Raw genomic sequence first — 22,318 nt, 5'->3', positions numbered from 1 at the left:
CGCATCAACCCCAGAACTCCCCGGCGTCCAGAATTTACTGAAAAACTTTTTTACCCTAAAATTGTTACAATCTGCAAAAAGGTCTACATCGTATGGTCCCCATTTTTTACTAAAAAATTGAAAAATGATATCAGAAACAGACCAATCATCAAAATCATATACTTTGCTATAACAATCGGCAACTCTATTTTCATCTCTCGGAATCCACTCTACTTCTAGTGTTATTTGATTTTGAATACATAAAGAAAAAATATTAAGTGCGATGTTATGAAGATCTTTTTTCATGCTACCTGAATAAACTATTTTAACTACATTTTGATTGTCAGTATAAAGTTTTACAGTTCTGTTGCTAATCTTATCTGCAGAAGAAATTAAAGTGTATCAACTGCTTTCATCTCCCTCCAGGTAGAACTCTTCAGAGCTTCCACAGAAGTCCACATTTTATGCACTACACTATCTGCGAATTCCACAATGTAACCTGCCGCTGCGTACTTGCTTGCATCCGTATAAACAATCCTTTGTGGAATGAAACTGCCTTTAAGAAAACATTTAGAAGGCAAACATTGCAAATTAAACAACCAAAAGTTAAGTTCAATCGCAATTTCATCTGTGAACATAATAGGATGATCCCATGAAACTGAATTGGCAATAACCATATGCATAACTCTTGTCATAATAGCACATACATTTCCTAAAGATTGCTGGAAAGAAATTATGTTTCCAGCTATACTAGCTAGAACACGCGGTGTAATTTTTTCAGAAGAAAAAACATCCCTGATTTTGCCTAATAATTTATCAATTTTTGATTGAGGTATGAAAAGCATACCGTGTACAGTATCCCAAGAAAATCCCAACCATTCCATAGACTGACAAGGATTCCAGACCCTCTTATCTTCGTTAACCAGAAACCCTGCTGAATTTAAATCTGCTTTAATAGCTGAAGACATAACCTTACAAGATTCCAGATCGTTTGCTAACCCAAATCCATCGTCTAAATAAATATAAAATACATGGTTACTGTCTTGAAATATAAGCGATATTTGGGCGAGGGTAAGAAAACGTGAAAGAGGGCGAGGCTTGCCGAGCCCTCCTTCACGTTTTCGACCCGAGCCCAAATATCGCTTATATTTCAAGACAATTATCGTGTACTTTGTTTATCCTGCAACATATTTTTTACATTTGACGTCCAAAACCGAGCTATTTTCTACAGATTTAGGCATATCTCTGCAGTTGAAACTATGACGCCATGGCGCAAATTTTGCAATTTATATGACGTCACAATGCTTTTAGAACGTCGGAATAAATGCACGAGGCTTTATTAGGGCATTGACCGAATAAAGCTTTGGTTTATTAGGTTACCTTTATTCAGTCAATGCAAGGGGTGGTTGCAGCATAAATAACAATTCTATGACCTTGTGCTCTCCAAAAATTTTTAAAAAAGCTTTAGCAACTGTGTAAAAATAAAAGGAGCAGAGCTCAAGCCGAAGGGAAGTACTGTAAAAGAATAATAGGTACCTTTCCAACAGAAACTCAAAAACTTAAAATGCAATGGATTTATGTCTAAATGATGATAGCCACTCTTAAGATCAAACTTGAACATAAAGTCGTTTTTCTTACAAAATTTGATAGCACTACTTACACCCTCTAGCTTAAATTTATTTTTTCTTACACACTTGTTAACGTGTCTGAGATCCAAAATAAGTCTTTTCTTGCCATGAGAATTTATAGAAACTGACAAAGGATTTGCAATATAAGGAACAATATTACACCTTACAATTACTTTTTTGTCTAACAAACTACTTATTTCGCTATCTACAAATACCTCATGTTCAAGAGAAGACTTATTGTTCTGCAAGATAATTGATTCTGGAAAACAATCAAGAGGAATACTGTAACCGTACTGAATAATATCAATGATATATTGTTCTGCAAAAAGAAATGTTTTTTACTAGACTTCCTTTAACTGTTTGTACATTTATAATTTCTTTTTCACAAGCCAAAATATCTTTTACCAGTTTAGGTTCTTTGATTATCTGTGGAGGGTCCGGTTTGTGTTGAAGTTGGCTTCCCGATCGCGAAGGTTTGGCTCTTTTTCTTGAGTGGACAGTTGACACTCCAGTGCCCGAGCCCGTTGCAATACAGGCACTGGTCTGGTTGTATTCTGTAGGGGCTTGACTGAGGTCCTCCATAATTCCCGTATGTGCCAAACTGCCTGGTGTAAGGAGTAAATCTTTGCTGGAAAAATTTGCTATCTGCACGAAAAGGATTATTGTAATTCCTCTTATAAAACCTTTTCCTTTTAGCCCTGGCTTCTGCTTGACGAAGTCTTTGACTTTCTTCGGAACTCTCCGTGATTGGATCATCCTTATACTCTTTGGCCACATCCCAACCGTACTTATCTGCAATTCTGATAACTTTTTTCTGGTCTTTAATACGAAGAACAGCTTTTTTGATTATTTCTTTAGCATTCAAAACATGATCATAGTCAATATATTTGTCTATACTTTCAGAGTCACTATGTAAATCTGTTAAAAAGTTATACCTTTCTTTGTGATGCTCCAACTTGAAATCAACAGAATTTTCTTTAGAAAAACTGCTTGATTTTTTGGCCTCTAACTCCTTTAAAAGCAGCTTTTTGTTTTCAGCTAAAGCTGCGTCCTACTTGCAGGAGAACAACTGGAATGCTTCAGCGTTGGCAAGGTCCTCAGTCAAAGTTTGCGAACGGTTATTCTGAGCACGGCTAAACTCATTGTTGTTGAACATACGTCGATTCTGCTCGGGAAGAACACTTATCCCTGGGCTACCACGTGGAGATTGCTCGCTCCCGTCTGAATCGGACATCTGTAGATCTAACAAATAGGTCGTGGCTAACTTGTCGAATGACAATAGAACTAAAAGCACGAGTTTAAATACCCTTAGACCGAATTACTACCTGCCGCAAAGTAGACCCCAAAGTGATTTAAATTAAAATAGCATATAATAGATATGAAAAGAAAGTATCGATAAGATACTCACTGACCGGATAGCCGAATCGATACACCCGCCGCCCCTCGCACCAAAGCAACCAGGTTCGACCCCCCCCCCCCCAATAACACCAACCAATTTTTTATATTTTTTTTTTAAAATCTAACCGAAAAGAAATTTATGTTCCGATTTATAAAACACAGTCACTGTTGCAAATCTCTTAATATTTTTTTTTTTTATATACTTCTATCTATATACATAACTGCACACGTACAAGCAGTCATTTTGATTTAATGGAGCATGCACATTCGAACTTTATAGAAATTTTATCAGGAATTTTTAAAAATGTAAAATATGTATACCATAATATGTACATACGAAGCAAATTTTATAAACGAATTGATATTGTATCATAAATATCTCAAAACGTTAAGGAGTGGCGGATATAGAAGTGTTTCTGGTCCGCTTCTCCGTTTTTTTTTTTTGTTTTAATGTTTGTTTGTTTATCTATTTGTTTTTTTTTTGTGCTGTGCAATGTATATATAAACCCCCCCCCTTCATCTTTTTGGACAACTAAATCACACACAATTTGCTTCAACGAACCCCTACCCAAAACGGATTCTTTTTTGAATGAAAGAAAAAGTGAGCAAGCTCACATACCCCACGTTCCCCCAAAACTCGACAATGCAACACGTAATGAATGGCACAGTGCATTTTAAATACACAGTATAATTCAAACAAGCTAATTCAGATAATTTGTGTCCCCCGCTTAGGGAAAAGAGAAGAGCATGCGCAGTTCGGGGGGGGGGGGGTCACACTGCCCCCTGTATTTGTAGAATTATTAAATGTATACATGTATATTGAAACAAATTTAAAAAAAAACAATATGGATAAAAAGATTTGATTGCTTATTCTTTTAATATGTGTATAGAAGATTCTTTTTAATATACTATATACAGAATATCTATCAAACTGTAATAATGATTTTAGGAGTTTGTACACGCGAGACATCATTACTTTTTCATTTTACATGTTGAATAGTATCATTTAGTAAATCTAAAGAAAAAAAACCCATTAAAAAAAGAGAATCGTCTGGGGATTGAACCCGGGCCTCTCGCTTGCTAAGCGAGCATCATACCACTAGACCACGGATACACTTAATTATACAGCAAATTAAATGCAAACATTAAGTCACATATAATGTTTATATTCACGTTTAAATATTGTCAAAATTTTACACAATAAAAGTTGTTTAATTTAGGCTTTACTAAACAGTTCTAATAGATGTAATTAGAATATTATGTCCGCTGACAACCTGTATTATACATAACAACTCTCGACATGCCCCTCTGCTAAAAATAGTGCCATGCGACTTTTAATACAATAAATAAATAAATTAAAAAGAAACGGGGCGGGACACTTTGAGAGGGTCAAGATAGGCCATAGGGAGTTATGGTATAAAATTCCATTGCAAAAGCTCAAAAGCTTCTTGAGATATAGCCCGGAAACGAAAGTGTAACACACAGACGGAATATCTGAATTTACGACCTTGAACTTTGACCTTTTGACCTCAAGATCAATAGGGGTCTATTTTAGGTCATAAGGAGTTGTTATGCAAAATTTCATTGCAAAAGCTCAAAGGGTTCTCGAGATATCGCGCGGAAACAAAAGTATTACAAACAGACGTATACAGACGACGGACGGACAGACAGACCCAAATTAATATCCCCCACTTTCAGTGAAAGCGGGGGACAAAAGGGGCATTACTTGCAAAAAATCATCACATAAAAACTTCTTGTATATAAGGACATTCAAATCTTTGTATGTTACAAATTTAATATGGCTGAAGTTTCTAAGATAAATAATGGAATCAAAATTTCTATACAAATCTATACATTATGTCTGAAATAGCTGCAAAGTTTCAGGAAATTCAGTGCAAGAGTTATGCTGACAAACTGTTGTTTAAATTCCTCAGTGTTATCGATTTGTTAATGAGTGCAAGTCCATGTCCAACACATGACAATTTACGCATTTAAATAATTGATGGAAACAAAATTATGATGTAGTCCTATGAATGTGTTTATATACTGTGCCATTGAAATTATTTAAGGCAAAGCACCAATTTGAGGAAAGGGGAATGGGGGTGGAAGAACTATCCAAAATTGTGTGTGTGCAAGGAACTACTTTTATTACATAAATCAGCATCAGCATCCAGCTAGCATCACGATCAACATTTAAATATCACCATTACTAGCATCAGGAGCAACATTTAAATATCACCATTGCAAGGATCAACACCAGCAAGCAAAGGATATAATTATCATTTATCTACTTAAAATCAGCATCGACCTACAAGCATCAAAAAATCAAGGAGTTTTTCTACACTAAAAAAAAACTGAAAACTGTTTAAATTATTGATTGACTGGTTGTATGTTGTTTACGTCCGTTCGAGAATTTTTTCACTCATACATAGAAATCACCATTTATCGGTGAAGGGCTTCAAATTTAGAATTTGGACTTCGGTTTTTTAGTTCTCATCCAAAAAACACCATATATCGCTGGAGTGCTTCAAATTTAGAAATTAATACTCGGCACTCAGGCCCATGGAGCAGTGTGGATTCTTTTTCGTGCCAATGCCTCCCGTGACACGGGGCTTCGGTTTTTTAGTTTTCATCCAAAAGACACCATGTATCGGTAAAGTGCTTCAAATTTAAAAAATAATACTCGGCACTCAGGCCCATGGAGCAGTGTAGAATCTTTCTCGTGCCAATGCCTACCGTGACACGGGGCTTAGGTTTTTTAGTTCTCATCCAAAAGACTCTATATATCGGTGAAGGGCTTCAAATTTAGACCTTTATTCGGCACTCGATCAGGCCCATGGAGCAGTGTGGATTCTTTCTCGTGCAAATGCCTACCGTGACACGGGGATTCGGCTTTTTAGTTCTCATCCAAAAGACACCATATATCGGTAAAGTGCTTCAAATTTAGAAAATAGTGTCGGAACTCAGGCCCTGGAGCAGTGTAGAATCTTTCTCGTGCCAATGCCTACCGTGACACGGGGCTTCGGTTTTTTAGTTCTCATCCAAGAGACACCATATATCGGTGAACTGCTTCAAATTTAGAAATGAATACTCGGCACTCAGGCCCGTGGACCGGTGTGCATTCTTTATCGTGCCAATGCCTCCCGTGACAGGGGGCTTTGGTTTTTTTAGTTCTCATCCAAAAGACACCATATATCGGTGAAGTGCTTCAAATTTAGAAATGAATACTCGGCACTCAGGCCCGTGGACCAGTGTGGATTCTTTATCGTGCCAATGCGTCCCTTGACAAGGGTCTTCGGTTTTTTAGTTCTCATCCAAAAGATACCGTATATCGGTGAAGTGCTTCAAATTTAGATCTTTACTCGGCACTCAGGCCCGTGCAGCAGTGTGGATTCTTTCTTGTGCCAATGCCTTCCGTGATAAGGGGCTTCAGTTTTTTAGTTCTCATCCAAAAGACACCATATATCGGTGAAGTGCTTCAAATTTAGAAATGAATACTCGGCACTCAGGCCCGTGGACCAGTGTGGATTCTTTATCGTGCCAATGCCTCCCTTGACACGGGGCTTTAGTTTTTTAGGTCTCATCCAAAAGACACCATATATCGGTGAAGTGCTTCAAATTAAAACCTTTACGCGGTACTCAGGCTTATGGAGCAGCGAGGATTCTTTATCGTGCCAATGCCTCTCATGACACGGGGCTTCCGTTTTTTAGTTCTCATCCAAAAGACACTATATATCGGTGAAGGGCTTCAATTTAGACCTATATTCGGCACTCGATCAGGCCCATGGAGTAGTGTGGATTCTTTCTCGTGCCAATGCCTACCGTGACACGGGGCTTCGGTTTTTTAGTTCTCGTCCAAAAGACACCATATATCGGTGAAGTCATTCAAATTTAGAAATGAATACTCGGCACTCAGGCCCGTGGATCAGTGTGGATTCTTTATCGTGCCAATGCGTCCCTTGACACGGGGCTTTAGTGTTTTGGTCTCATCCAAAAGACACCATATATCGGTGAAGTGCTTCAAATTTAGACCTTTACTCGGCACTCAAACCCATGGAGCAGTGTGGATTAATTATCACAATGTCTCCCGTACCACGGGGTTTCGGATTTTTAGTTCTCATCCAAAAGACACCATATATCGGTGAAGGGCTTCAAATTTAGAACTTTACTCGGCACTTAGGCCTATGGAGCAATGAGAATTCTTTATCGTGCCAATGCGTCCCTTGACAAGGGTCTTCGGTTTTTTAGTTCTCATCCAAAAGACACCATATATCGGTGAAGGGCTTCAAATTTAGATCTTTACTCGGCACTCAGGCCCATGGAGGAGTGTGGATTCTTTATCGTGCCAATGTCACCGTGACACGGGGCTTCGGTTTTTAAGTTCTTATCCAAAAGACACCATGTATCGGTGAAGGGCTTCAAATTTAGAACTTTACTCGGCACTCAGGCCCATGGAGCAGCGAGGATTCTTTATCGTACCAATGTCTTTCGTGACACGGGGCTTCTGTTTTTAGTTCTCATCCAAAAGACACCATATATGGGTGATGGGCTCGAAATTTAGACCTTTAATCGGCACTAAGGCCCATGCAGCAGTGTGGATACTTTATCGTGCCAATGCCAACCGTGACACGGGGCTTCGGTTTTTAAGTTCTTATCCAAAAGACACCATGTATCGGTGAAGGGCTTCAAATTTAGACCTTTACTCGGCACTCAGGCCCATGGAGCAGCGAGGATTCTTTATCGTACCAATGTCTTTCGTGACACGGGTCTTCGGTTTTTCAGTTCTCATCCAAAAGACACCTTATATCGTTGAAGGGCTTCAAATTTAGACCTTTACTCGGCACTCAGACCCATGGAGCAGTGAGGGTTCTTTACCGTGCCAACGCCTGCCGTGACACGGGGCTTCTGTTTTTTAGGTTTCATCCAAAATTCACAGCATGCAGCATCCTCACAACGTCAGGGGTCCTGTATCTTGCGTAAAATTGAAATAGTCAAAGCTGTCGTTATGACAGCGAATCAATACCTGTACGAGAAGAAAAACATGAACTTATTTCTACACCAACTAGATAGATGGCACCAATAGTCAAAGCTAAAGTTATGCAAATTATCCAACGTTTCCAACTATCGTTGATGCCCTGGCATACTCTACTAATTAGACAGTGATTCCTTAAACAAGTTTTCCTTAATTGTTTGCATATTTAAAGAAAACGTTTTAGATTAAACATAAATAAATAATTTATTGCGTTTAAAATAATTACTGTCTAATGTTGTTTTTATCTTGAATTATTCTACCTTTATCTTAGTTTCAGATTTTCAAGAAGCTCAAAGAGCTCCTACTTGGAGTACCCCAGGTGCAGAACTTTGTGGCTGACTTCGAGAAGAAAAGTATCAGAATTTTTAGCTTTTTAAAATATTGAATTATAGAGAATAAATTAATACATATTAATTTATATCTTAAATAACAAAATATTTTTTTTAATTATGAAGAAAATTGTTTTCATTAATTATATTGAATTCTTTTCAAGGTGCCTGGAAAAAAGTGTATAAAACAGGGACGGGAAATATAGAGATATGAAGAAAAACGGGGGTCCAGGTCATATGAAGAAATATTGCAAGTGTAACTGCTGCACAAGACGAGACTGTGGAAATTGTAACTTCTGTAAGGATATGAAGAAATACGGGGGTCCGGGCCGTATGAAGAAATCTTGCATGTGTAACTTCTGCACAAGACGAGACTGTGGAAAATATAACTTCTGTAAGGATATAAAGAAATACGGGGGCCCGGGCGTCTGAAACATGCTTGTCAAAACAAGCAGTGTTTGGCAGTAAGTACAGTGGCGCCGCGTTTATCCGGACGCTTCACCATCCGGACGATATTTTTTGGGAACCGATTTTTTCCACGTTATTTTGTCTCATTAATCCGGAAATTCGCGTTCCGTATCCGGACGGTCAATTTCTACTACAAAACAAAATAGTTCATTGAAAAATGACTCGTTTATCCGGACGGTAATTTTTCAAGAAACGACATTTTCACACTTATCTTACATTCGTGTTAATTGTTGTAAAACCATTGGCCATGCGGTCAGTTTGAAGGCAGTTACCTGTGACCTACAAACAATAGCGTCTATAATTAGCGTGTGTTTACCCCAATTCAATCACACGTTTATCTTTATTATGAAGCTCAGAGAACTTAGCTGACACTGTGCATTATTTAAATAATAATCCATTAAAATCATCTTGCTAACCGTATATACATCATTAAATTCAGGAGAATTTTGGAGAGTTGTAAATAAAATGAACAATAAATAACGAGCGACTTCGTAATTATTTTTATTTTGCTCTCTATCATGTCGATTGCGTTAGTTTAAAATACGATGTTCCATTTCTAAAACACATAAATGTATTTGAAACCTTTTTTTTCCCACAAGACAGTATAGAAAGGTACATAATTGAAGAAATATCTCTATTTAATATACTACCGTTTACAAACGTCCATTACATATAAAATTGGCGTTACGTACAGAAGTTGATTACGTTTTTCAAGGTATTTTTTAATGATCAAAATTCAAACTTAGCGTCTGTAGAAAAAAATAATATTGATAATCATGATGATGGCTTGTGTTTACGAATGTTTTTAACAATTTGTTTAAGTTAGCTTGCAGTGTTCAGTTAATTCTATAGTAACCCTGTGTAATGAATATACGGGGAATATACAGGGTTAGTTTATATTTGAACATTTTCAATGATGATGCTGAACAGTTCTGTCATATGAGCTTCAATAATTATAATATATGGCAAAATAAAACAACAGTAGATCAAAATTTGCGTAACCCATGAAGTCACATGCCAAAGAGAAGGCGAATTAAAAAAGGAGGTCTCGGCATAAAATTGCCCATCCATTTCTTTTTTAATATTGTGTAAATTACATTTTAATATATTTTTTCATTAATCTATTACTGCTTTTAAAACAATTAACCAAAATATAATTTAAATTTTTTTTTCTTTGCTGTCACATTTGAAACAATGTGCATATATACATGCTTAGAGAGTGCTTTTTGAGATGTGATTCAATTATACGGACAATTCATTTATCCGGACGATTTCGTTGGGGACAGAGGCGTCCGGATAAACGAGGCGCCACTGTATATCAAATCACTAATTGAAATCAGGGTTGCCCCTAAGAAATGAAATAGCAGGGGACATACAACTTTTTCCTTCTATGGGACGCACGGTAGCTTGAAAAGAGTTATGTATTTTACTTACTTGCGTAAAATTGAAATAAACTACCGTTAGATAGATTTTTAATCGTAAAAACGTAAATGGGCAATAATGTATACTCGGCAATAATGGGTATTGTGGCGTTAACGCATGTAGCAGGAATGAATTTTGTTATATGCATTTATGCATTGTATTTTAAATATTATGTCATTATTAATGTTTTCATGCATATATTTGTATACTGCCTTCTCCCCATGTCATTTTTTTATATTTACAAACCTTCAAAAGTTTCTATTGTTTGTAAAAAAGTATAAAAACCCGTGTAACTGTTAGACAAGTATATAGATATAGCGACCCTGGTGAGGTCAGGGGTCCCCATTTTAAAGCCTGATTTTATTGCATCTTATCTGACGAACAGTCCCCAGGACATCCAGATTAAGATTAAGCGGTTTACGAGGTGACTCATTATTTATTCTATGCTTAGAATAACAAGTATTCTTTTTTCTTGAGTGTAATGATAATTAATTTACTATTAATTATTGGGGGAACTTGGAAAACATTAATTTGCTGTAAGTTCTCTCAATTTAATAAAGGTTTATTAGATATTTAACAGGTTGCGCCCCTAGAAATTATGTTAAGTATTAGGCATTTTGACTAAATTGTCGACGTCTATTGCTCCTGTTAAATTTATTAGGCCCTAAATCTAAAAGTTAGAAGCTAGGTTATTAAATAAATAAGGGGTTTCTAAATATCCCTAGGCCTTTCCCCCCGGCTAAGTTGGGGTAGGGTTTCCGTACGCTAGGTTGCGGGGTGTGTGTGATTTTTTACACGTTTTGTACCATCAAAAGCTTTCCTTAGACGTATTTTTCCTAGGAGTTATTCCCCTTGGCTGCCATCTTGTAGGTCAAAGTAGTGAATTCTCTTCTTTGAGCAACCAATTTTAAAGATGCATGCCCAAAATATATGGGAAAAAATATTTACAATATTGAAATTTCGAATTAAAGAAGCTTTAACAAACGTATATTCATAAGAAAAACCGTGTAAACTTCACCTCAGTGCCCATTATAACAAATTGAACTTTGTTGAATAATGAAGAGATCTGGGGATGTTGACCCAAGGGCCATGAAATTCACAATTTTGAAAGAGGCACTTTTGCTCATCATAACTACGTACTTAGTTAAATTATTTAATATCCAGGAGCAGAGAGGAAGATTTTCAAAGATTTAATGCCATAGAGCCCCGCCCTAACACCAGAACCACTGACCCAGGGGCAATGAAATTCACAGTTCTTGAAAACCCAGTGGGGGTCAGCATTATTTTTATCAACATTCAAACACTTATGGAACACAATAAGGAAAATAACAAAATAATAATACTGACAGTAAATTGCCAAGGCCTGGGAATATGAAAGACATTGGCAAAAAATCTGTGTTGCACTTTTAGCAATCCTATCTATTTTTATGATGAACTGTAATGGAAAATTTAGTTGTTATTTGATTGTCAATATTTATATAGGAATTTTCTACCACTGCTGACCCCCCTTCTTTTTACATTTCTTCATTAAAAGATAACTTTCACAGTTACAAGTAAATTTTGTACTGTTGTAAGAACAAAAGATTTAAGAAATTCATTGTGTATATGTGTTTATATATTTATATATAACAAGTTTACTTGTATACTTGTGAAAGAATAAAGTCTTGTAATGAGACAGCCTTATTTTTGACAGACCTGCTGTTACGGCTACAAAATCTTAGCAACTTAGTGGAAGAACGAAGTCGTGGTGCTTTTGTAAAAAATCGAAAACGTGCAACTGAAGTGTGTGGCCTAGCGGGCCTTGTACAAGAAATTTGGGTAGGAATGCACTTTTAAGCTGATTCAAGTTCCTTGACAATATGTACCTGGGTAATATTATCATAATTAACACCGGATGATTTCTTATTTGCATGTCTAGAGACTGTGTGGAAATGCCTGATAAACTTGCGTCCACCCTTTGTACCCCTTCGTACATGAGAAATTTTCGTACGACCTGTCACACCTGTAGTACTTGATCTGTCAAAACACATGGTACGGCAAATATATATCAAGTCGAGTATGACAATATATGGAGCGACTTATTAACAAACGCAGGCATTAGAAAAAGATAATTCGTACTAGTAAAATTGCAATAAAGTCACGGTTCGGTGAACACAAGAATCAAAATAATTACCAAGTTTTACTTAAAAACAAGATTTATGAGATAAAAGTTTCTGATGTTGGGTTCAATAGGTTGTTAGGTAAAAGCTCAACAATTCCTAAAACTGGTACTGTAATAACAAAAGAGAAAAGATGAACAGTGTTGCCATTGTTACTAAAAATAGAAGTTTCTCTGGAATTCATTTAAAATACAACTCCTACTTCAGTTTTGTTCTGGGTTAGGGTTAGTGGTTAGGGTTAGGTTAGGATAAGGGGTTGATTTGAGAATTTTTGACCAATTTCAACCTCCCATATCTGGAGAATGGCATGCAATCGACTTAGAAAATCTGAGACAGGGGTTGGACGGTTTTCTGTGGTCAGCTCCAGACAACCTGGACGTTGCTGAGGAGGTCTCAGTGAGTACTTTTCAAGTGACCAGAAAACTGTTTATGCTCGCAGACGAGGTAAACTTGCGTTCCGGGCTTATATCTGGAGAAGAGTGAGAGATAGCGGCCATAAACTCGTACGTAAAAGATTAAGAAGATTTCAAGGAATCCACATACCAAAGCTCAGCCTCCTAGTTCCAAGGGCGTGCAACCTATGGGTATTTGAAGCAAATGTGCTGTAATTCCAGTTGGACTGGAAGACGACGTCGGTGGAAGTCGAAAATTTGGCACGAAAGGGAACTTCTCTTCCCATGAAAGATCAAGTAGGTCTTGAAATCCTTACCTCAATCTGCTTTCTGAAAGGACCAAAAACTGCTCAGAAGGGGTGGCAAATTGCTGCCAAATTGAAAAGTCTGTATCTCTCTTAGTTTTCATGCAATTTTCAAACGCTGGGTATCATTAGAAAGGTCTTGGCAAGTTCTGTCAACGAACCAAAGATGTTTGTTAAAGGTTAAAAACGGGAAAAGTTGCGATGGTTGAAAGAGGTCTGAGAAAGGGAGAAAGGTTAGGGTTAGGGTAATAGTATAATTACGAGTTGATTTAGTGGTTGAACTCGTCAATGTCACCGACATGTCACGTGGTTTGCTATTGGGCGGAGTCAGGGTTAGGGTCAGGGCTAAGATTAGGGTAAGGTTAGGGTCTGGAGTAGGGTAATAGCATAATTACTTTTATTAATATGAATTATATTTTTCTCAATATTATTTCTTTCTTTCTTTATTATGACATGTCTGTCTAAGCCACATGGGTACACCTAGGCAATATTTGCTCTAGAAAGACTCGAAAAAAGTCGTTAATTTTTCTGACGTTGTCGAGAGCTTTCTGACAAGCCCAAAAACTTGAAAATCCAGAACGAGATAAAGATCTTCTGCCTTTTGCAAGCATTAAGAAAAAATCGCTCGTTATTCTACTTTTTGCTCTCTAGAACGACAAGTTCATGACATCAGCGTGAAGAGCTCTTAGAGACCTTTCCAACGACGCCAAGAACGTCAAAGTTAGAGCAGTCAAAAGATATGAGCAAAAAACAAAAAGTAAGAGTTTTAGGGTTTTAGGGTTAGGGTAATAGCATATTTACGAGTTGATTTAGTGGTTGAACTCGTCAAGTCACTGATATGTCACGTGGTCTTTTGTAGGGCGGAGTTAGGGTTAAGGTTAGGGTTAAGAGACTTAGCAGATGAATAAACATGCGGAAAATCTACAAAAGTCTTCAAAAATTTGAAACAGGGATTGGACAAGTGAAAGTGGTCAGATCTCGACAACTTGCACGTTGCCGAGGAGGTCTCAGTAGGAGCTGTTCAAGTGCCCCAAAAACCGGTTATGCTCGGAGACGAGGTAAAACTTTGCGTTCCGCGCAAAGTTCTTTTCCGGCCGATAGCGCGAAAAGGGTGCGAGATCGTACACAAAAGATGAAGAAGATTTCAAGGAATCCACATACCAAAGCTAAGCCTCCTAGTCCCAAGGGCGTGCAACCTCAGGGTGAGGGTTAGGTAATAGCATATTTACGATCGAGTTGATTTAGTGGTTGAACTCGTCAATGTCACTGATATGTCACGTGGCTTTTGTAGGGCGGAGTTAGGGTTAGGGTTAGGGTAATAGTATAATTACGAGTTGATTTAGTGGTTGAACTCGTCAATGTCACCGACATGTCACGCGGTTTGCTATTGGGCGGAGTCAGGGTTAGGGTCAGGGTTAAGATTAGGGTAAGGTTAGGGTCTGGAGTAGGGTAATAGCATATTTACTTTCATTAATATGAATTATATTTTTCTCAATATTATTTCTTTGTTTCTTTATTATGACATGTGTTTCTTTACATTGAAGTGAAAGCGGAAGTGACTTTATTGACATGGCAGCAGTGTACTTTGGCAGAATGCGATATGCTTAGGTAAGAATCGCTAACCATGTTGCTTAGAATTACTATGCAACGGAAATTAAGCATGTTAATCAGCTGTGAATATCCTTAAAAGATTTAAGCATGTTCTTAAGAAAATTCTTAGAATTTTTATGCATACAAATCCTGAAGCTCTAGCTCGTTTCGTGTACGTTGAATTAAACTTAAGAAGCAAAAACTTTAATCTAGCATTTAACCTTAAACGTAACACCTTAACTTTAAACCTAACATCTTAACCCTAAACCTTACAACCTAGCCTTAAATCTTAAATAACCTAAATATTAAAAGAAAATTTTCCTTTGTATTTTTTAAGCAAACCTTTGTAAATCTGAAACCTTAAATTTTAATATCAATCCTTAACCTTAACCTAAAACCTTTACCTTAAACCTCAAACTTAAACCTTTACCTTAAACCTTGGTAACTTTGTAGATGTAAGAAAGAGTTTTATTAGGATAAATTGCTAAATTTGTGTCTTACTAATAATTTCATTTATACGGTATTTACATTAAATACAAATTTATCACGCGACTATTTAACTTTAGCATAAAAGCTTTTAGTGCATTCATTCTTACGGTAAGGTACCTTGCAATTTGCTTGGGTACCTGAAAATTAATTTCATGCAACAGAAAATTGCTTGATGTTATGGTTGAAAATAAAATTCCCTTTACCTTTAGTGGATTAAATTGAAGGTTGTATGTACCTTAATTTCCTTATTTGCCGGAATCCCAATGGTGGGAGGCAGAATGGCCAATCACCGTTATCTTTATATATTTTTATATATAACCAATAAGAAACTTGATAAAGCAATATGAGCTGCATTTTTTGAAATTTTTTTGTTGTTGTTAAAATGTGTTATTATGATTAATTTGTAAAAAACTGAAACCTTTTTTGATCAATTAGACTAAAATAAAGCAGAGGAAAGACTCCTATACACAATCCGATATACAGCTTTATGTAAGATATCATTATTGTACAGGACAACAATAATGTAATTTTGATTCAATTGAAGCTTATCAATAGTTCTTTCATCGCAAATATGAACAAAAGAAGTTTATTAATGTTATTTTTTTGTCATTGAAATAGTTATTTACAGTTTTGCATTAAAAAATTCCGACATCAAAGTTGCAGCCTATATTGCTTTATTTTTTTGTTTGTTTGTATGTTGTTTAACGTCCCTCTCGAGAATTTTTTACTCATATGGAGACGCCACCAGTTGCCGGCGGAGAGCTGAAAGTTTTGTCCTATACTCGGCACTTACGGCCATTGAGCAGTGAGGGATCTTTTTCGTGCCAGCACCTACTGCGACACGGGACCTAGGTTTATACAGTCTCATCCGAAGGACCGGTCTCCACGTCCCACAGTGGGATTCGAACCCGCGACGTAAGGATCAACTCCTTACTTCGCGACTCTAGAGCAGACACTCTAACCACTGCGCCACGCGGTCGACCCTATATTGCTTTAATATATATATATATATATATATTATGCCTCCTCCTTCCTTTACCTCAACATAACATAAACACCAGATATGTTAAAATTGTAATTTATTGCTCAAATAAATCTTGACCAACAGTTCAAACATGTAATAGAAACAAATCAAAATATCTACCAAAATATTCCTAAGCTACAGGCAATTATACGGTTCACAAAAATAAGCAAATACAAAAGAACGTACAAAATGCAATCAGTACATCAAAACATAGCCAGTGGGGTTTTACATGTTAAAGATTTATTTGATGGTAATTTCAAATCATTGTTAGATTTTTTCCAATTGTATATAAAACGAGTCAAACTGGTTGTGTGAATTTAAAATTCTTACTTCTGTTTTTAAACCTTTACTACTAAAGTATGATTTTTCAAATTGTAAGTTTGTTAACATACGATACAGAAATTATTTTCTCTTCTACACAGGATATGTTGATATCATAGATCAAAGATGTAGCTTTTTCTATGACAATCTTGTACACAGAAAATTTTGTAAACCAGGTTATCAAACAGTTTTAAGCAAAGAATTCAGTGTTGAACCCTCAGGATGGAAAAATATATATATCAATGTAAATTATATGACACACCTGATAAACAACTTACAGAATTCAACTATAAACTTTTAAACAATATTCTTTGTAATAATTTCTATCTCAGTAAATGGAAAGAAAAAAAACGAGTAGTCATTGCAAATTATGCAACGAAACTTCAAAACATCTCATTTTTGAATGTAGAAATGTTACTGAAATATGGAACAGATCAAGTTTGTACCTGAAAATAGATATCAAATGGAAACATGTAATAAATGGATTTAGCTCTGAGCGCAATAGAAAAATTGTATCGCTCAACGCTCTCATCTCTTATGTTGCCTATAGAATTTACAAATATAAGATGTACTGTCGACTACATTCCTTAGATGAAACTAGCTATAACATTTTCAATCATGTTGAATCTTCAGTTTTTTTCTATGCCTCCATTCTGAAAAATTTGAACTCTATTGTAGACTACAAACTTTTTAAAAATTTTGCATAAAATATTTCTGAATGCAAGTTTCAATTGTCGTAAGGTAATACTGTCATATTGCCTTATGTTTGTAATGTACAGACCCTAAAACGTGCTACTACACCACTTGCACGGTTCGGTTCGTTTCGCTTTGTGTACGGTACGGTACGCTTCTTGCACGGAACGGTACGCTTTGTGAACGGTACGGTACGGTTCGTTTTGTGTACGGTACGGTTCGCTTTGTGCACGGTACGGTACGCTTCTTGCACGGAACGGTTTGTTTTGTGAACGGTATGTAAATTAAGTGGGCAGAGCCTGTACGCTTTAGTTTATGATTGGCTACATCATAAAGTCTTTTATTTCTTTATTGTAATCTCCTTATTTTATATAAATGGAAGGACGGTATCGCAAGCATTTTTAATAAGTTGTTTTTAAGTTAAAGCTGTTATAAATATTTCCTTTTTACAGCTGTATTACATGTAACTATTCGTCTTATTAACTGTATCTTTTTTTAATTTACTTTCCGGATGAACTACTTTCAATTTTTAAAATAAAATAATTTTAGTTGTCTATGTATTATATTATTTTCACACCTAATGGTTCAATAACTTGGAAATAAATTGAACATATCAACAAACACTGCATTACAAGGATGAAAAAAAAGTATTTTGGTTGCGTCGCCATAAAGGCCTTTCTGGGTTTTTTTTTTTTGTTTTTGTTTTTTTTTTTTTTTTGTTTTTTAAGAATAAGCGTACATATGTTCTTTTTTTTTTTTTTTAATTTTCCTAATTGAATACAATTATTATTTTGAATATTCACTCATCACACTTTTAAACAAATGAGTTTGATTTTATAAAAAAAAAAAAAAATAATTTTTTTTTTCTTTTGACCGAATGATCAAACAAACGATTAAAAACTAAATTATTATTGTCATATTTATTTGCGAGGAATTTAATTTTTTTTAACATAGATTGCTTAGGTGTTTGGCTCACTAGGAAAAATACATTGAAAAGTAATCGGTAGAAGTGCAGACAATTAGTGCAAAATATTACTTAACTTTTGTATGCGTAATTGTTTCCCTTTTTACATAAATTTTCCATTAATGTGTAAAAACGCTTTTTAAAGGGAAGTTACAATCAAGAAAACGGTAAGACAACTTCAATTCCATCTACAGTGTATAAATGTTTATAATATATATTGAATGCAAAGAAAGATTTCCGAAATAAATATGTCAAAATATTAGAAATAAATAGTCCGTTTTCAATTACCTAGAAAATAAATAATACATGTATACAGCCATGCATGTCCTCATAAACTTTGAAAATGAATAATTTGTCAATGCGGGATACTACACCCCCCCCCCCCCCTTGTTTCCTTGTCAAACTCAAACTTTTTTTTATTGAAGATCTAGAAGGAAAGCTGACTGCACATGAAATTCTACTTATTTGTTGACTAAAACTGGTTCATTGTTGTAGACTTACTGTAAAAGACATCATACTGTTGATACTCGTGCGAATGTAGGCATATCTGGACTAACGGGATTAGATACGGTTCAATATACACAGTTTAAGTTTTTACCTGTGCACGTGCGATGACAATACTTGATCGAAATTTTCAAATGTTTTAGAGTAAATAACGAAAGCATAGAAAGACGTCAGTCTAGATAACAAGCCCATGGCAAGAAATGTACAGTGTTTCTTGAAAAAAAAAACTTGGATGAACACGCATGCATGCACGGACTAAGCATTTAAAAAAAAAAAAGAGATTAAACTGGGCTTTATGTGTATATTCCAGGTAACATATTTTACCTGCAGATTTCATTGAATAAAGCAAATGAAATGGGAAAATGCTTTAAATAAAAATTAATTCTGACATATATCCAGATTTTTTTTTTTTTTTTTTTTTTTTTTTTTTTTTTTTTTTTTTTTGATTACGTGTATTAAACTGAAAATTCCATGCGAAAATGAGGTGATAGAACTTTTTGACAGTATGTTACTGTATATTAGCGATAACATCATAGGTTGGTCAGAAGAGTGTAAACCAACACATGTTATTTATATATACATCGCTTTTATTTTTTTTTTTCTAGTGATTGAGAGGCATTTACATTTTAACATGTCCGGTTTCAAATTGACAATTTAGTTCGGTTTTTTTTATTATTATTATTTATTTATTTATTTTTATTATTATTTATTTTTTTTTTTTTGCTAAATCTGTAATCATTTCTCCCTAAAACTATTACTTACATGAATAAAATATGATTTTAAGGGCTTGGTTTCGGAAAATAGCACAGAGTCCTAATACCTTTTTCAATGTGTCTTGGTTTCCGAGAACGTCCATAGAGACAAGAATAGGGTAGATAAAGCTATAGAAATAAACGATAAAGTATTTAATTCACTTTTATTTATTATAAATTGTTCACGAAAATATTACGATGCTGCATTTAATATGAAAAAAAAGTTAGTCAAGCACAACCCGATCATGCATAGTGAATAAGGAATCGCCTCACACTCTGTCGAGTTGTTTTGAAGTCGTAAATAGTTTTGAGTAGTTTTCTTATATCAACATATGTAAGTCCAGATGCATAGTACTTAATGATAATATTTTGAATCTCTAGGGTTATTTTCCATTCTTCTTTAACGGGCGCTGCGTCGAAAGAAATAAAAAAAAAAAACACTTACTGTAACTGGTCATTGCAAAATCGGGGCGTGGCTTGCATAATTATTTAAAAAAATTATTCATGAACGGTAGGGTTCGCTTTGTGCACGGTACGGTACGCTTCTTGTACGGTACGGTTCGTTTTGTGTACGGTACGGTTCGCTTTGTGCACGGTACGGTACGCTTCTTGCACGGTACGGTACGCTTCTTGCACGGAACGGTACGGTTCGTTTCTGAGGTGTAGTAGCACGTTTTAGGGTCTGTAATTTGTCTGTTATATATATTTCACTGTTTGTTTGTGTTAAGAAATGAAAATAAAATATATATACAAAAAAAATACATATCGATTACCCGTAAACTTACAAAGTAACATGTATGTGACTAACAAATAAGTCCAAATGTTAATATCTCACAATAATCAAATAATGAGCAAAGGTGGGGTCCAAAGTACAAATCTTTAAATTTATTAAAGAACTTTACATTTAACAAAGATCAATTTCATAATCATTCCTCTGCATACAAACATACAAACGTCATGACATGGAACAACACTCTTTCTCTATCAACTTACATCTCAACACCTTACAGAGGCGCATTCTTACATACGTTGTCGACTTTCATCGACACTTTAAGAAACATCAGGTCATTATCCTGCCAGATATTTTGCTTGACCCCTTCGTCATATATCTGTTCCTTGATGTGCTGAGCCCTTCTGTATTTTACGGCAGCACACTTTTCAATTATGAACTCCTCTCTTCGCGGGTTTAGGTTATCCCGCTTCCAACTGTATTTTTCCCCTGCAGTGTTAACGTGCTTTTTCTCGACCTCTTTCTTCGGCTGGGCGGGGGGGGGGGGTCTTGCTTTCATCAGGCTGCAAAGGTTCAGGACCGGGCCTGCTTTCCTTCTCTGATGGGCGAACACATCTATGTTTTGCCATAGGTTCTCCTTCTTCCGTCACAATCTCTGTGGCGTGATCCTTTACAACGGTTATGGTTGGTAGGGAATCAAATGAACCTTGTGGTAGAAAGGTAAACGAACCTCTCGACAATACATCTTCTACCATATTCCCCACCTTTGCTTCTAAATGTTTAAGAAGTCTCTCTTCCAAAGCTTCGAATTTTGCGTCTAAATCTTTTTTAAATCCACTCTCCATTGCTTCCAAACTGATCTGAAATTTGTGGACAAACCAGCTTCCATTGACTCAAAGTCACCAGACACTTGTCTGGTGACAAGACCCCCGAACTCGGAGAGTTCATTCTTCATACTTTTTTCCATAGCCTTAAGGTTTTTGTCAACAAGACTTCCCACAGAAATTTCTACATGTTCAATAATTATATAATTACAACATTGAAAAGTGAGAAGTGTGATAGATAAGCAAACATCAGTCATATAAAATGAGTTTAAAGCAACATAATATGGCTACTCCTTATGTCTATAGTTTAATAATAATAACCATGTGCTATTTAACATCTCACCTTCTTTGCTGCCGTCCTCCTCGTCTTCGATGTTCTGTAGAGAGAGAGAGAGCAAAAGAATGAACAGAATGTTTATTACAGTAATCGAAATTATTTATATAAACATTAATTTTGCTAAAAGTATGTTCTGTGTGATTCTTGTTGCATAAATCTTATTGGAATTTTAAATAAAATATACCTCGTTCTTTAATCTCTGATCTTCCATTTTTCTGCAAAAAGGAAAAGAAATCTGGTTGATTACAGTTAAAGACGTAAACTAAGCCTAAAACTTTGCATCTTAATTTTTAAACCTCGATCTTATGTTTTAATTTTAACCTTATCAGAAACATTGATCATAAAATTTAAACCTTAACCTTAAAAAGAAACCTTCTTATAAAGGGACCTTAAAACTTAACCTGAAACATAAACCAAATTAAAACCTTTCCAGTAACCTTAAAACGGACTTCGTATACTGTAACCCAAAAACCATTTACTGGCTTCTCTACTACTTATTAAACGTGTATTTAACATAAACCTGAACCTGAACGTAAATCATAAACTTTAATCTTAATGTGGACTTTTATCTTAAACCTTAACCGTCAAAGATTACCATAATTTTGACTCTATTTTAACTTTAAATCTTATACTTCACTTCAAACCTTAAACTTTAAAATGACACCCGATGCCATAACTTGTTTTCTGTACTGTGTATTATAATTTTACCAAGCAGAAACCTCAATCTAATCTTACACTTGAACCTGAAACATTAAAACAAAACCTTAAACTTAAACATCTTAGCCCTAGAACACTAAAAGGTAGTCCTAAATTTGATTACCTGACAATTAAGTTATAACTTTGTTTCTGTATTTTGTCGAACAAACCTTTGTGCATATTATTCTGAAACCTTGAATCTTAATATTTAACCTTAACCTTATATCTAAACATTTTAAAACCTTAAATCAAAAACTTTAACCTTGAGAACTTTGAAGTTAT

At 35.5% G+C, this 22,318-nt stretch overlaps 1 pseudogene; it reads right to left on the bottom strand.

Moving 5' to 3' along the window:
- Positions 1–1,959: 1,959 nt before the first annotated feature.
- LOC133176324 (uncharacterized) lies at positions 1,960–21,551 on the bottom strand (annotated as a pseudogene).
- Between the last annotated feature and the right edge of the window lie 767 nt (positions 21,552–22,318).

The sequence above is a fragment of the Saccostrea echinata genome, unplaced genomic scaffold (genome assembly GCF_033153115.1).
Source record: "Saccostrea echinata isolate AGI-Se365-2 ecotype Australia unplaced genomic scaffold, CSIRO_AGI_Sech_v1 ptg000073l, whole genome shotgun sequence".
Lineage (NCBI taxonomy): Eukaryota > Metazoa > Mollusca > Bivalvia > Ostreida > Ostreidae > Saccostrea > Saccostrea echinata.
This window is presented reverse-complemented; position numbering and strand designations above follow the sequence as displayed.